The following is a 19,060-nucleotide window of genomic DNA, read 5'->3' on the forward strand; positions in this document are numbered from 1 at the left end:
TTATCTCTTCCTACGTTTACCAATTGCAAGAAGAAAGGATACGTATTTCTTATTGCTTCAATTAAAAATATAAGCAATGGAATAAGGACAGATCTGTTTCAAATGCTTTCATTTCGAAGAGCTCAAGGTCACGGTCGTGTATTGAAAGGAATTCATTTGTTAGGTCAAACAAAACCAAGTCTGATTTCATTATGGAGAATTATGAACCAATCATGTCCAAGTGTTCTATAGCACTCATTATCGATTCTGTCCATCATATCCCTATTGAAATTTAAAGCGACACAGGATCTTCTCGGAGTCTTGTATTATCAGATACCTTGCATTTTTCTGAGCAGTCTTCTTCTAATGAGAGTGTTCTTATTCAGGGAGTTGAGCGCGGTTTTGTTAATGTTTCTATCCATTTTGAAAAGATGTCATCAGACTTAGTCTCAGGACCAGTGACAGTTGAGATAGTGTCGTTTTGATCCATCGATACTATTCATTTATTAATAGGCAATGACCTAGCTGGAAAAAAAGATGGGGTTAATCCACTTGTAACTGATAAACCTTGTTTGGACCAAACAGTCGATCATATTGAAATAGAAATCCCCGATGTTTACGGAAGTGATCAGTATAAACAATTTCAATAATTATCTTAATCAAATAAGGCTGTTTCTTGAAGTCGCGCATTTTTTTATTTCGGCTGTTACTCTAAAAGGTTTTATGGTTTGAGATTTCTAGAATATTGAGACACTTTAAACTTTAGAAAAAACTTTCAAAAATATCATCTAGAGATTCAGATGTGGAATCAAAATTGTGATTATTTTCTAAACCATTATTATACGGTACGGATCTGAAGGATTCATACAACCGATGATACGAGACCTACCGTTGTATATTACTGTAAAGACAGACATCTATTGGATTCATACAACCGATGATACGAGACCTACCGTTGTATTGTACTATAAAGACAGACATCTATTGGAAAGAGTTTAAGAAAACATTATATTCAGGACGAAATAAAAGGAAACCTTCTAGATAAGTTGAAAAAAAAATCCAAATATCCAAACATTCAATGCTTTTGGCATTTTCCTTCTGTTAGAGAGTCGTATTGTAAGCAACGTTTACCACAGAAGAGTGCTCAACGATAACTTTCTTATCGTTATATGTAGACAGGGCTACTGTTTTTGATTATATGCTATACGTCTCGTGACATCATCAGAAAATGTCGTATCGGTAAAACGTTCCAGTTCAACTCTAAATAACTAACCTATGACTGTATCTATCTAAAATATATATTAATATATGTCTGCATAATAACATGGTTTATTTAATACAACTTTGATGGCATAGAAAGAAACATATATAATGTGTAATTTTACCGCATAGATGCTTCGATGTTCATTAGCTATTCCGGCAAATGCATCTACGTGTTTCCTGTAAGCGAAATGCATTTTGTATGTGTAATGCAATCTATTTTACTCTGTCATAAACGCATCTTTCTTTTTCTTCTTCTCTTTCTCTCTTTTCTTGCAATATGTGCAGTTGTCTTCTTTTCTCTTTTGCTTGGGTGTCTTTATGAGTCAGAACTTTGAACCTACTTGTTCTTTACACTTTGCGATCAGACATTTATAGTTATGCTTAAAGCATACTACTACTACTACTAGTAATAATAATAATAATAATAATAATAATAATAATAATATTTTGTTCATATAATGTAATTCAAGCTTTCAAAAGTAGGTTCTATTTAGGCTTTTTCTACAACTTAAACATTTAGAAAGAGATAATGGTATATTCCTTCATTTTCATTACGAGGCTTTACTTCATCTCTCTAGTGACATGCCATGGTTATAGGAAAATATTGTCTGGCGCACAAGAGAAGCTCGCGAGACAAAATATCGAATAATGACTGTAACAAGGTACCTCAAATTTGTACAACTGACAATCTATTTATCTTGAACGGAATATGCGCAGATGATAAAGCTTTTCGTGATGTAACAGTCATTGGCTAATTTCTTAGTTTCAGTCAAAACTCTTAGGTTTCCTGGTTCAGATGGCTTTTTGCTTCTTATAACCACACTAACAGTTGCTGGTACTGTATACAGTCAGAATGACTTGCATACAAATGTAATGATGTTAAAGGATAGAAGGTGGCATAACAAGCGGAAATGCGATTTTTTTTAAAACATGGATACAGTGTGCGCAATTAGAGAAAATGGAGATTGAAAAAGACACTATGAATAATATCTGTTTAAGGATAATGATATTATTTCGTGATTCAGATAATAAGTTTCTTAAGTTCTAAACGTACATTTACATCATACACAGAGTTTATGTAATTGAAAGGTATAACAATTCCTGGGAGATTTCTGTAAAACTATTAATAATATTGAAACTAAGCACAATTTAAGTATTACAGAAAGACGTATAACTGTCTTAAAGATTATAATGAGAACATTGACTTAGAATCCGGACAATCTTTTCATCGACTTGGACGAGGATGATAACATTAATATAATCGATGTTGGGGTTTGGACCGAGTCAAGGAAACCCCAGTCAAGGAGTTATATTAATTGTCTCCCAACAAGACTATAGGATTTCCATGGTACAAACACCGACACATTCTATTTTTCTCACCCTATTTTTTCCCACCAAATTCAAACTACTATGCACTCTTGCAATTTAGTTAGCAGATTCAAAACACAGTATTCATTAGGTACTATTATTGCTTCTCACTCTATATAAAGGTCATCAATTTTTTGTACTCTTTCATACAAATCTGACTATTTATTTTCTATGAAAATTTGAATAATTATCTAAGTGGAATCTAGCTATATATGCCGCTCTTAGAAAAGGAAAATATAATCAAGAGGAAAACATATAATTTGTCTGTACTGGAAGTATTGCGGAATGAGCATTTTGAGCCACTTGCGTTTGTTTATACTGTGAATTAAGACAAATATGTTAATAACGGCAATGGGGCGACCTGTCAACCCTAAGTACACAAGTTCTAACCACGAGAAATAAAACCATTTAACATTATTACTTATTACTGTATTATCACATTTAATCGATAGATGTTATGTGAAAATGTAAATGAATAATTAATATATTTTATTCGGTTCAGTTTTAACTCTCTACAGCTCTAATACAGAAAATGTTCTATGGTAGGCAACGGTACGATACCGTGCAGTACAATACGAATATGCCCATGCCTACACGGTACGGTTCTTACGAAGTGTGTAGTGGCATGAAGACATTTCAAAAGAATGGCTTTCTTGGAAATTGATATTGTATGCCTCGAAATATGGCAAGTGTTGCTATCACTAGTGCAATGATACGCTTCATGGAAATCGTTTTGTGAAATTGCATGCTGAATGATAAATGAGCCACTCTGTTTAGTAAGTACAGGATTTTACACTTGCAATCACATTATTATATTTGATTCAATTGGGGCGGATTGTGCGTGTTCGACAAAATTAGAAAAACCAGTTTGACATAACACATTTCAGGTTTTTGCCGACTTTGCAGTAGTACTTGAGAGAGCATGGTTTGTTTTGGCCAGTAATGTGTATTGCCTTTGAATGTCTGGAGCATCCAATAGCTGGGCTTGTTGTGTGTGTGTGTGTGTGTGTGTGTGTGTGTCAAAATGTTATGCATGGCGTTATCAAAGATGGAGAGACCTTAAGTTGCGTTAAAAATATTATTTCTTTATGCTAAATATGTGATGCTGTTATTGTCGGATTTAATAATATCTCCATCAGACACAGCAGAAGACTTGAAGGGTTCCTTTTTAAAAGTAGTTCCTAGCGCGCGGACACTATAAAAAGATGACATGTCTGAGATAACCATGGGCGATAAAATGAATTCACCGATATCTGATGATGAAATCATGAAATTTGTTGAAGCTCTTAAGGAATATTTACAACATTCATATCAACCTTACTAATGCATGTCTATACCTCTTTTTTAAATCAAATACTTGAAATAGATCGTATCCAAGAACCCTGGCTTCAAGGTATCATACTACCAGTTTCTAAGCAAACCCGAAATTACAGACGGATTACTATCTTTAGCTGCTTTAGTAATTTGTTTATAGCCATACTGAACTCAAAGATCAAGCGTGTTCTCAGCCATAACAACATAATAGCAGAGAAACAAGCTGGATTCATCAATAGATAACATATTCTCTTTACATGTATTACCAGAAATCTTGGAACACAAAAGGAAAAAGACATTGTTCCGCGTCTGAATTTAGCAACGCTTCTCATTCTCGTCTTTGGATAAACGTGTTGAAAAACAGCATTTTGTTTCACATTATTCTCAGTTTTTATCAACATATCAAATCTTGTCTGATGTATGCTAGACAACGTTCTGCATTTTTTTGGGCAAATTCTTTGTGGTGTTAGGGAAGGTGAAATCTCTGGCCGATAATATTTGCACTGTGTCTGAAAGAACTAGAGTATTTTCTACTAGGAATTGACTGTGCAGGAACTGCACTAGAAACATATAGTTCTGAGACGGAAATGAACTTGAAACTGCGGACCTTACTTTTTGATGATGACTGTAATATTTGAAATTGATACTGATTCTTTTCGAGGAAAACAATATTTTTGTTAGAGTACACTAAAATGTGGAAACTAAATGTCAATAGAAGCGCAAAACTGTGCTCAGTTTAAATTTACTCTCTTCGCAAATATCATCTCTAAGAAGAATGTGAATACCTAGATATTATGTTCTCCAACAATTGACGATTTTTAAAAGTTATAAAACCCAATAAGAGAAACTAGAAAACGTTTTAAGTTACAAACATATGTGTTACTTGCAGTTTCGCTAATTGTTCAGAATTATGTCAACATAATTAGAATCCGAATGGACGTGCACGTGTATATGTTTGTGTGTACGTATAGATATGTATGTTTTTGTGGAGGTTGGTTTACGTACATGTATATACGTTTGCATGTGTAATAAGTTGCCAATATTGCTCTTCATAATGTAGTGTTTGCCTTGTTTTACAGTTTAGTGATGTTTGTTTTGAATGTTTAACGTAGTTTTAAAAAATTTCAGTCATATCGCTACGATGTCTAGCACTGGAGCATCATGCCGCACACATGTAGCATGATGTCCCACCCAGTCACATTATCCTTACACCAGGACTACCAGTCCTAACACTAACCTTCTAATGCTGAGCACCTAGTGAGGCACACGTTAGTACCATTTCTCCGGGGTTCGAACACGCAACCTCCCACATCCACTAGGCCACCGGAGAGGTCGTTAAAGTACTTGCAACATTATGTTTACATAATGACAGCAAGGATTCTGATATAGTGGTGCAGTAAGACAGTCACGTAATTATTTATCAGTGTGATCAGTGCTTTTATTTTTCATGGACAGATTCAGTTCAAAACTGGGAAATGCAATTTAAGAAATCACCAATTGACACAATCCCATCCATGACCCCGCACACGGATTTGGGCTTTTATTCTATTTGTATCATTGTGTTTCTTTATAAGTGTTATCAAGTATGCCAGTTATTACAGACACAACTGCCAGTACCATTGATGTTTAAACTGACAAGCTAAATGAGCAAATCGAGAAACAGAGAGATTGAAAATAGAATCTAACTGATACCCTTTAAATTATATGTACATTCATGTATTTTATTTTGCATATTAAAACAAGAACGGAAACATTCGAATACTAGACAGAAATTACGATCTTAGACCGTTGGAGGATGACGTCACATCAAGAAGCACCTTAGAAACTACGAACGTTCTTGGCACGAAATACATTCTGCAGGACCAATCATATATAAAAAGAGACATGTCAGTACGAAGTGAAGGTTTGTTTATGTTTTGTTATATTCGGAAGATAATATATTCGGACAATCATTTGTCCCTTTTCTCATGAAGATAGAAACATTTTTAAAAACACATTTGTAGCTATACAGCATGTAAGGTAAGGCACATACATATAATTAATGATTACGTTTCTTGTTATATTGTTTATTAGTTATAATTCCGAGTAAACAAATATTTGTTATCTATCGTTGTATCGACTGCATTTCAAAGACAGGTCTCCTTTCTTAGTTGAAAAAGAAAAAAGTGGGAAGAAAGTAGACAAATTTAGACAGGTTACCGCAATAGTTTTCCTCCCAATCGAGATTCATTTATATCCATATTTTATCAGTGTATATTGTTATCTTGAAGATAAACGAAACATCAATAAATAAAGGAAAACAAAACTCAGGGTACCCCGTGATCTTTGTATGTAATAAAGAATATCTATTTTGCAGATGAAAGAAACGTCCATGAGAAAAACGTGGAAGAGAAACTTACAGAACTTCTCCAACATGTTTCACATGGACAAGACGAACAACAAGTTCTTCGCCCAGATGTAAAGCTATCATTACAAAATGGTGCAGGTGTACATAATAAATTGAATGCAAGAGAGGACGTGAGTGGAACAAACGCCAAGGATGGTATGACTTTATCACGTACACATATAGTAAGATAAACACAGAGAAGAGCGGTAAAACTCTTACAATTCTTTAGATTAATTATATTATATCCATTTAGTTCTCTTAAGCAATACATTCCAACTGAGAGTATATCTTTGTATTAAAAAGACATAATATTTGACATGAACTATACAGTGAACGCACTTAAGATAATGTATTCAAGATTATGATTATATAATTTTTAGAATATTATATGACCACGAGCAAAAATATGTTTACTTGTTTCAAATTCCAATTAACAGATAAAATTCGCAATCTAAAGAAAGACTACTACGTCAAGGTACTCGTAGTGACTGATTCGAGCGTATATGACTTGTAAGTGATTGATTTGCATAACGCACACACAAATATATATATTTATATATATCTTATTTTCATATTTATATATCTATATGTCTCTATCTCTGTCAATCTTTCTATCTGCCTCTCTATCTTTCTATCTGCATCTCTATCTTTCTATCTGCCTCCCTATCTATCTATCTTTCTATCTGCCTCTCTATCTTTCTATCTGCCTCACTATCTATCTATCTTTCTATCTGCCTCTCTATCTATCTATCTATATTTCTATCTGCCTCTCTATCTATCTGTCTATCTGCCTCTCTATCTTTCTATCTGCCTATCTATCTATCTAGTTGTCTATTTACCTCTCTACTTCTATATATTTATCTCTTCGCATAAACAAGTATATCGTGATGTTATTATATCTGTCGACCTACATGATTACATTCCCCTGTATACCCACGAAACTTGGCCCCACTTTTAGTTAACTATATATATATATATATATATATATATATATATATATATATATATATATATATATATATATATATATATATATATATATATATATCAGGATCTATCTATATCAGGATCTATTTTGCTATATATGTACCTATATGCCTATTTGCCTTATGTATGTATGTATGTATGTATGTATGTATGTATGTATGGATGCATGCATGCATGCATGCATGTATGTATGTATGTATGTATGTATGCATGCATGCATGCATGCATGTATGTATGTATGTATGTATGTATGTTATGCATGTATGCATGTATGTATGTATGTATGTTATACATGTATGCATGTATGTATGTATGTATGTATTATAATTTCCACTTGGCAGATTTAAAACGACGGTAAAATCCTCGTTAAATATCACCAGAGCACAAGCAAAGGCACACAAGCGTATAAGAAGATATTACTCACATATTATGAATGGTGTAAGTATTGCCACTAAAGACATTAACATGCATTTAATTGACATATTGGATTTGTTTGTTTAAAACAAAAAGATGGCTTATAATGGAATGAAGAGTGCTCAAGCTGGATCCACAAAATCTCCTTGTGGTTTTTCTTGTGTTGCTTATGTGTAGATCGCCAGTTGTAACATCTTCAAAAATAGCTCGGCAATTAGTACTAGTTTAGTTTTTGTAGATATAAATACAGTAAAAATGTCATCAATAGGGTAGTCATAAGATTAAGCAGACCTGCATTTACTGGAAACCTCTTTGAAGGGACCAAACATTTTGACATTAGACACGTATGATTGTATTTTCTTTTGACAAACCGGTTTTCCTTTTTATGGAAATGTAAAGAATTATGTTTATCCTTATCCATTTTTTGACTGTAAAGAAGGAAAGTGGTCACCTGTATTTTCATGATAATTGGTATTTTGCAGGTATATCCGTTGAGCACGGTTTGCTGCGGAAATAATTTGTTGTACATCTACATGCATTTGAGTAAGTTGTGATCATTTTCATTTTTTCCATAGGTAAACCAACTTTACAAAGGAATAGATGATCCCGATATAGCAATCCATGTCAGCATTCGCGCATTTGTAATTTTTCAGGTAAGATATTTTTGGAGTGTGTGATTATTGCATGTCCTTTAGTGCTTGTGATGGGATGTGCGTTTGAGGTTGACACATTATTGAATGCTAATCTTTGATTGTAAAATTGTAACATTTTGATTTTTAATCTAAGTGGGAGGAGACTATAATAAGTTTAGCGCCTTTGCGTAGGTGAAGGATATGAAAAGTTGTTGTTTAGATATAAGTGAGCTTCCAGATAATACAGAGGTAGTTCTATAGCAAAATTCTCTCTTTTGCATTGGGAATCATTACTTTCCTTTGAAGGATAACAGTGATGCAAATTAGGTGAACACATATCACCTGAGCATAGTCCTGTGTTCTATCCGTCGTTTTAAATCGACGTTTAATATGTGATTTGAGACGGAATTGTAATATATATGTTCCAATCTACTAATGCCCGGAGGCGATGAACTAAGGTTTATGTGACCCAAGTGTCACTGTCTTATTACAGATATATATTCTGAGAGAGTATGAGCTATTACAAATGTGATATAATCTAAGTTTTTCTCTCCACATTTCATAAAAGAATATCCTTCATTCAAACGAGAGATGAAAAACACGGTGTTAACGGAATAATACAGCCTCATACGATATATATGCAATCACATTAAGGTTTATATTTTTGGTGCTACTAATTATGTATGATTATTTAAATTCGCTAGACCTCTTTATGATAGATTTATAGAAAAAATCCAGATTGATTCATGTTTCATTAGGGTACTAAATAAGGATGTCAATTCGTAGTCTTTACTGCGTCAATTCAAAAAATTTAGTTGCAAAGACTTAGTGCTACAACACGAAAGGCGTGATGAACTTAAATACATACGAAAACCCTTCGAGATACTACCATATTGGTATTATTGGTTTCTTTGTAGATTTTAAGTATTTGTGTTATCGATATATTCCTCTATGGAACGTTGTAAGAATAGGGCTTGATTTCACAATCAACCAGATCTACACAGTAGTTGTATATTGTTTGTTGGACATTAGATCTGTGAGGAGTTGTTGTCTCTTTAGTCCTTTGAATTCAGAGATGACCATAACATCACTGGTTTAGTTTCTGTGCGAACGTAAGTGGCTGATCGGGTTAATTTGTGCTCTGGTCTGTCCGTTGCACACTTGACAGAGATGCCACATGGATTTGCTTAATCAATAGAGAATGTATTGCAGTTCTGAGATTAATGCTGCTTCTACTCCGCCTCTTCAATTTTATTCCGTTGAAAGTTTGTAGATTCAGCATGGTTGAAACTGCGCCAGGTAGAGCGATCCTGTGCCACATTTTTGCTTGATTAGGGGTCAATGTTAAAGTGTTTCAGGGATGACTTCATGAATTGTTTGGGGCACCTCTTCTGAACCCTACGATTGCTTTACCTCCACCAGATCACAATAACAGATCTTCTTTGTGAGATTACAGCATTTAGAACACGAGTGCTTGCAAGGGTCTTATTGCGGTTTGGCATGTTTTATTAGGATGTCCTATTCAGCTCATTTCCTCAGTAGAAATAATCCTTTGCTTTGCGTGTGCCAAAACTGATTCTCGCACAGACGCTATCAAGGATCATAAGCATGTCTGCATTGTGTTCTTCTGCAATAATGTCGCTAGGTCTTCAAAACACTTCTCCTACGTATGACTTAGGTTGGATACAGTGCTACCATACCCGCAACGATAGTTGCATGTCTTTTCACAGTGGGAGTTTCTTTTTCACTAGTCTCTCATCCACACCCTTTGGGAGATTTGCGACCTTGCGGTCTGGCTGATTTGACAGCAAACCCCCCGCCAGCTGTATGTCGCTTCGTCATTACTTAGGCCACCCCAGAATAAGTTTAGCCCATCCTAGAGTTATTCTCCCTTAGTTATGTGGGTTTCATGAAGGACATCTATCTCGATGTTGAATCTGACCAGTTCTCCACGATCTAGATCTGTTCTATTCTCTGGTCTATCTGCTGATGTACTTTAGATTAGTGGGCGCAGGTTCCATACACCGATGTTAGGTTGTGTCACTGTTGTGTTCTAATCATGTATTCGACCGCGTTAAGATTTTTGTCAGTCACCGTAGGTTGGCCATGGTTCAGGCTTTGCTTAGCGGTTCTACCATCGGCACTGGACATGAAGGTATAAGTTTTTGAAAATGTTCTGCAAACGCTTTGTTTATGGCGCTAATATATTCTATGGAAATAACAGACATGGCTATGACAGCTGGAAAGCTCGTCCTTCCTCCATATGTTTAGAGATAAATATAAAAGTTTTCAAAGTACATTAACAGACATAACATGTCATTCTACTATTTGTATCAAATGAATATTCTAATCACTGCAATAATGTATTTACCGCTTTCGCTTTTAAAGGTACAGTTATCTTTTTTTCTCTGTTCTGGTGGTAGTTTGCTTTTTCATTGATGTAGGCAACAGCGAACTATCTGTTTTTATCCTTCATCTGTTTGATAATCGCATTACAATTTTGTACTATAATACAAATACTTACCGCATTTGTTTACCTCTAAAAACTTTGACGGCAATGTTGGTGGCTTTCATCGTTCATCTTTGAAGTTTATGTAAGTGTATTGTAGAATATTTGTAAGTAATTATAAAAATGCATCTTATCTGACATCTGGGTTTATCCTGATGAAATTGTCGTCCTGAATCGTATTATATTAAGACTATATGGGCAGCGTAGCCTGGTTTCTAGTTTTGAGGAAGTTATTTCTGTGACGCAATGCTATACTTTTTCAGACTTATTCATTTTCCATAAGTACGGACAATACCATTTTAAGATGACCTACGAATTGTTTGAAAATTTCACTTCCATGAATCATACTCCCTTGTTAAATTAGTGCCATCTTCATACACTTCAGCAAGATATATATGTGTCCTCAAACTCCTTGTTGCTGCTATAAATTATTTTGCTATAGGTCATCGATTGTGTCCATGGATACAATACTCCTTATATCATTTTTACGTTTAAACCGGCTTTGATTGGCTCAAGATATAATCCTATATATTATCGACTTCACTGGAATATTACTTTTACACAATGTTAGTCTTTGTATGTATTTGACCAACGTTTTCTTCTTACCAAGTAAATGTTTCATCGGTGGTATCCTTTAACCCATTCATTGATGCCACCTCGTACCATACTTGCATGAACAACTGTTTCATTGCCAGACACTTGTCATCGACTTCCATGTTTGACTTAATTTATTTTGAGAGTTAACAAATGTTTGATGAAATAAGACTTTAATCATGTTGTTTATACCTAGTATGGCTAAGGGTATATTTTATTCTCATTGGTCTAAGAACGATTTCATTCACATTTAACTTATTCATAAAGTGTGTTAACATTCTATGAACATCTTTAAAGTTATTTTGCTTCTATAATTGTGAAAATTCATCGTTTAGAGCAGACATTCTTTCATCTAAAATTACAGTTATTGATTTCAGATCATCACCTGACTTTCCTAGATTAATCGTAATAATGCTAATTATTATATGCTCATTTTTTTCTCCGTTAACTTTACATTGTCAGAATCGTTCAGTATGTTACGATGTTGCACACCTTCATATTGCACTCACGTGCAGGACACATGTACCCAATAGAGTATTAGGAACTACTTTGTAAAAAAAATCATGTACACTCGTGTAGCAGACGCTTTACGTTTTGGTTGATTAAATTTGTTTATGAATGAACTAAAGCTGTTTCGTGGACTGCCACATACCAGCTGCATTGCTACATTTCGCGTTAACTGTTTTGATACAATGTTTCCTATTTTGGCGATAGACGCCATATTTCATAAAATTGGTGGGTACATACAAATAACATGCAAGATACAAGGCATACACTGTCTTCTTTAGCTGGTAAAAAGAATGGGAAAAAATGTACGTACAGTTTTACATCCTGAATTTCCTCGTGATGTACTTTCTTAGTTTTGCAAATCCGTACTACATAAGCCATGTCATGGATTCTCAAGCTTGAATAAGCATTTCGAAATTGTACTGTAATTTCTACTATATTCCTAGTGCAATCAGATCCTCCTTACAACATTCAAAATGAAATAAACTTTATATTCCATAGCGTCTTTTTGATAACTGAAATTGAATGGCTTCATATTTTCCCCACATTATGATTTCAAACATTTAATTGCAGAACAGAAACACATTTGCAGATGTCAACACGCTGCTCCGTCGCCGCTGAAATCCAATGTACTTCATGTAGAATTTGCACATAAAGCCAGTCCATAATTACGAACTATCGTAGAAACGACAACAAAAATAACCCCAAAATCTATTCATTCCAGATGAAATGGAAAATTTGTTGCAATGCACACTCATTCACAATTTTACTCCAAATTTCAAGTTTAAGCAAACTCAAACGCATTTTCATTTGAAAGTTATGTCTAGCGCACGACTAACTTCAAATTAAACTCGGCGGAGTTAAGGTCGCATTAATAATGTTGTTGTGTAATGACGAATCTGCGATTCTGTATTGCGTTTGGAATACGGCATATAGTCAGTTACATTGTTTCGTGTTGTGTAATTTTGTTTACATAATTAAGCCTTGGATAGAATAAGAAAATGAGCATATAATAAAAAGTTACTTTATTTGTATGGGAAAATATTACCTCGTTTTATAGGATGGATATACTGCACTACCAAGGTTGTGCAGTATTTCCATCTGAAAAGCTCTCTCACATTTTCACATATAAAGGTAGTAACCTGTAACTACTTTGTCCTATTTGTAAATGTGTGATTGAAATTATCGAAATTGTTATATACTGTTCTTTATGCCCATGTTAGTCTCCAAAAACAGATATTACTTCGCGTATCATCTCCCCAGTGGTTTGTATGTAATATTGTATGTCTTTGTACTTCGCCTGGTCTATCTCTAACAATCTAAAAAACTGAAAAGGGATGAGGAATAATTCAACCGTTTGGTAATGATAACCAGAACATCTAAAATCTTCCTCAAAGTGTCCGTCTCTTTCTGAAGCTCTGTGAGTTTGCTTGATGTATCAATACAGGTTTGTTCCACCGTTGTCAGCTTACTATGAAATGTTTCTTTCCATGTTCTTATATTGTCACAATTATTGTCCTCCAGAATGTTAGGTATGTCAGTGGCGATATGCCCCTCTACAATTATTGATGAACATCATCAGTTAAATGCCGAGGATCGCATGTATTTTGTTACGGTTCTTGTTTGAAGTTAGGTCTCGTTTTAAAAATTGATCTAGTGAATAATATCTCTGTTTAGTTAGGCGGCAAGATATATGCAGTCAGCATGTCAGCTAATCAATCGCTTTCCTTTATTCATCTTTAACGGCAATATTTAGTAAATGTATTGGACCTAGTTGCTATTATTTGCATGGCCTATGAACATTACATGAAATGGAATCTAATTGAAATACATTTTCAACATATAGAAACACTAATTAGGGTAGAGTAAGAACCGTGTTGTATGGTTAAGTTGATCAAGAAAAATGTACATATTCTTATGCTTTAAAGATCCACAAATCCTAATGTTGTATCTCCATACAGATTTACAGATAACGGAATACGTATCCCGGTTGCAGTTCCTGCTTTTGGTAAAATAATAGCTGCTGTAACTGTTCTAGTATATACCGTAGACATGCAAACCTCTATGAAATTTAAAAACGTATATATAGGCATAAATATTTTCCACGCATATCTATTATGCTCAATCTCATTATGCAAATAATTCTTAATATCATTTGATCATTTGATAATTAAAATGGAAGAACGTAGAAAATAGTGTAGTAGTCAATACTTATTTGTTTTTTAAAAGTTCACATCATCAGTTGCATTGCCAAATTGCAATCTAATTTTGTAGTTATTCTAGGTACTTCTCGTTCTTCACCTAATAATTCTTAGAGAAAATTTCACAATGTTTCTGAAACATTGAAAATGACTCGACGAAGTCAGCTGATAAAGAAATAGCAACGGCACACAATATTAATAGTAGTACCATAAACTGGTTATTTTCCTCAGTGATTATCTCATAACTCGTTCCTGGATGATCATGTAACAATATTAAATTTAGCGTAAGTTGAGTTAATATGTATGTTAATCGTGCTGAGCCTGCTACTATATTCATTTGAACACGGTATGATTCCCGTTCTATACCTCACAACTTCACAAGGAAAGTTGAGGTCTCCAATTTTGTTTTACAACCAATGTTTGTTCTTTATTCTAGTTTGAATAAGGACTATTTGGTTAAAGGTTAAAAATGATTTCTTACTTATGTTATGTTCTTTTGGTTCATCGTGTTTTATATGGGCCATAACCTTATTGATTCCTTATTCAGTCAACTATTATATACTTTTGTCTACTTATACCTGCATCAGACTATCCATTGCATTAGTTTAAACCATACGTAATAGGTTTATTTATCTCCCAAAAATAATGAGGTAGAGTAGCGGACGTTTTCATTATGTCAAATTGATTAAGGTTTGTCACCGTGTCGTTATCTCCAAAAATGATGTGGTAGAATAGCAGACGTTTTCATTATGCTAAATTGTTTCCGGTTTGTCACCGTGTCATTATCTCAAAAAATGATGTAGTAGAGTAGCTAAATTGTTTCAGGTTTGTCGCTGTGTCATTAGAGTTTCATGATTGATCATATGGTATTGGATATTCACGAAAGTTTCTGATTTTAAAGTAAATATGAAGTCTGCAAACAGAAAAATACTAATCTGTAGCATGTTTGTTGCACACCACACCGCTCAATAAAGCTGATGCTGCCAAAGAGGCATATCACACTGAGACATGTATCTGTTGAGTAAATCACCGATGTTAAATTTAATAGTGTAGTCTTTGAATATATATAATGTTCTCTATAAGAGGAATTTACTTTGCATATAGCTTACGTTTATGCTTGAGTAAGGTTTTAAAAACAGTGTTAACAACCGCATTAAATTTTGAAGCTGGTCATGGTTAACCATCATTGTTGGATACGTGTTGGTCTCTAGAATACATTTAGGGCAGTTATGTTTTCAAAATACTCACTGGAATTATACTATGTATGTGATAAGCATAATATATCAATTACTAATGACACTGAATTACAATTTACAATGTAGATTTTTCAGATTTCTACAATTGTAATTATCATCATCGAAATCATTATCGACTGTTCATGCAGAAGATCATACGTAGTATCAAAATCAGTTTAAGAGTTCATTGCGACTACCGTAGTGAGCTGTATAATCATCATCGGATACAAATTCATTATTCATATTAACATATCATAATAATCACTATTCAAGCCAATTGATAATTCAGACTACAATAGGTAGTATGATATTCGTCGTCAGAATCAATATAATCGGAATTACAGATATGCATGCTAGCATGTGTATATGTTGGAATCGTCAGATTCAATCGAGCATGCTGAGCGAGGATGAGACTTACTCTATATATCACTAGTACCCTTATTTCCAATATTGCCGCTATTTCGATTACAGGTCTTGTATCTGATCATATTTTTGTCTTTGATAAAGTGCTTGATACATCATGCTAGTTTTGGTACAATTATATGTATTGGACCAGTTATAGGTACAAGTTCTCTCCCTGTCTGTATATCATCGTACATTATATGTTATAGTTCTAATGATATTTGCTCCCTAGTCTCGTATCGCTAGTCTTATCTAGTTATTATTCTATAGCTACTCTCGTGCGCATGTAACAAGAAGTAAGAACTAAATCGAAATACTTGCTACGTTGTTTTCATTTTTTCCTTTTGTGTTTAAAGTTGGAGGCACAGTTTCCACACAATATGTCTAGAGTGTATATCGCTAACGAAAAGACAACGATCAACGGATTCCATTATCTTTCTGATCTCGGTAGATATGACGTAGGGTCCGCACGGAAGCATGTAGGAGGATACGACCAGATAATTCTCTTTACGCGGTAAGTATATGTACACAGGAAATAAAAGTATACGCTAAAGATAAAATGAGTATATCACCTAAAAACACGCACAAACATATTGTAAAAGCATGGCTAAATTACAAGCAAAAATGCATTTCTATATCTCAGTAGACCTTAATACTTTATATAAACGTTGTTGCCCACAGAATAATACAGTCACCCTTCACCCTGAAAGTTCAATTGTAATAAATACGTCGTTGTGTTACTATGATACAAACAATGTACAAGATTTAAGTAACAAACTTGAACAACTCTTTAAACTTTTAACAGACCTACCAAACATATGTCTTTGTTGTTGGGGTTTGGGGTGTGGTTAAATTACAGTGCTATTGACCAGTAGTGTAAGTTTGTTTTGCATTGCACTGAATAATCTGTGCCATTGTTCACAAGATGATTTCTATGTTGTTTCGCATATCAGAGACATCATTTTTCGCAGTTTAAAAAGTTACTTCACTATAGTTTAACTGACATAATAGACGCCTCACATTTTTGTGCATATATAACATGCATGCGTCAACAAAAATAACTTCCATAATAAATATTGTTAAATAAACATCAAGCAGACATTTTGATAATCTTATTAGCACATTATGATTATTTGCGTCATCATACATTATAATCCTCATAGGACATATCCGAATATATTCATTAATTAGTTATAAATTTGAATTCAATTTACTCTTTGTCGTAAGACATTAATCGTAATTTAACAGTTAAAACTAACGTAAAACAGAAAACAAAGCAGCAACACAATAGAAAATACTATGGATAATATAATATTATATCCCAGGCTGGGCGAGGTCGGCTGCCCCACTGTGTCCTTGGGAAAAGCACGTGACTCTCATGTAATAAGAGCTAAATAAACTCCTTACATTGAAGTTAAAATCCATCCAAGAAACTAAATGCAGCTTCGATGCAAACTTTTTTCCGAATGTTCCGAGAAACGATGAAGTGCTTAAATACTGATTTTTATCCTACTGTGTAGAGGGAACTGGCCACGTGTCTAACCATTTATTAACTAAATATGCTCATAGTGAAACAAGCTTAGTACAGCATATGTCATTACGTAAACAATGACACGTTAGCCCGCAAGTCTCCCCAGCAGACAGTTTAAATATCGAATAAACAACACGAAACAGACAGCTGCTGAGAGAATATGAGGAGTTTGGGGATTTTTTAAAATTGAAATCATGATGCCAACGATGCTGATCAAACGCATTACCATTACGCTGGTAAAACCTTATTATCATTATTATTGTTATTGTTATTATTATTATTATTATTATTATTGTTAGTACAGGTAATAGTTGCAGCAGCAATATTAATAGCATTATTATTATTAGTAGTAGTAGTTGTTGTTGTTCCATCCTTATGAATAAACATCCCTACCAAATTTGTAAATGCTCTTTCCGTAGAATAAATATCATGCAAACGTTGTTCTTTGGGGACAAACATAAACTGGTCCCAGTAAATACGGTTACATATTTTTTCTCAGGACTAACGGTGCTTATATCTCCAATCAAATATGAAGATAGGAAGTTAGTACTTCGAGCGGAAAGGTGAAACTTTAACACTAGACTTAAATAACTTTCTGTTCTTTCTTCAAGTACCATCTCGTTCATATTTTGGGGACCACTCATAATAGTTCTGAATGTTCCACATAAGTGTGTTTTCCCTGTCTTCCACAGTCATTTTCTGTTTTAGCGCCCGTGTGTCTCAGGGCAAAAACTCGGCAAGCTGCTAAAAACTGATGCAAATAAATGTTATGTTTTGAGAATTTGTCTCCCCACTACAAACATCATACGATGATAGTAGATGGACGTAAATATTTCTAAAATGGGTTCAAGAAGGCAATTCTATTTGATAATTTGAAATAATCTTTGGCTTCTGTTCCATAATCGCTCTTTGCATTGACTTTCTATATTTAGCTTGTAAGTTACTTGCTGCTTTTATCGGCATATCTCATCAAATCGGGATTTGAATAATTGTAAACACCACAATATCTTTTTTCAGTATTTGACGTTTTGGATAAAAATTGTACATTCTGTTGAATACTGCTTTACTCAAACTTATAAATCTTCAAACCTTCAAGAAGTAAATAGCAAAAACGTGGCTTTCACATAGAAGTGTGTTTCAAATGTATTCCACACGTATTTTGGTGCAGTAAAACATTGTTGAGTACTTATTTTTAATATACGCTGTCCAGGAATATTCCTTGCTTCGTATGTATCTTTGGTACATGGGAAAAACGATAGGGTTGAAGCGGTTTGAGATTGCATAAACAATAACAAACGTGATTATACTGTCAGTGAAAGGGCATCCACAAAGTCGATGTTAGCAAAGCAATTTTACCAGCAGCATCGCGTGTAAGCAAAAATACAACATTGGAGTTATTCTTATGGGTTAATGTGATGTGTGTTTAGCTCCAAAACGCAAATATATGGCTGAAGGGAATTGCACAATAAAACGTAAATAAGTTTCCAATGATTTGTGTTCAGCGCTGTCCAAAGTACAATGTTGCAATTGGCACTGGTGAATTTGCGAATAGTTTTGCCTGGCTCTGGCATTGATGTCCGCTGCTAATTTTCACTGATCCCACCACAATTAAAGACATGGTCATTGGACAGCTTTTGGGTGGTAAATACACGCATGCAACATCTACAGGTGTATTTCTTACTCACGTGCTTGCTGTGACGGTCAAGCGACTGAGCTAGATTCTTTATCCATATATAAT

This window comes from Sinohyriopsis cumingii, chromosome 15 (assembly GCF_028554795.1).
Source record: "Sinohyriopsis cumingii isolate HCF-2022 chromosome 15, ASM2855479v2, whole genome shotgun sequence".
Taxonomy (NCBI): Eukaryota; Metazoa; Mollusca; class Bivalvia; order Unionida; family Unionidae; genus Sinohyriopsis; species Sinohyriopsis cumingii.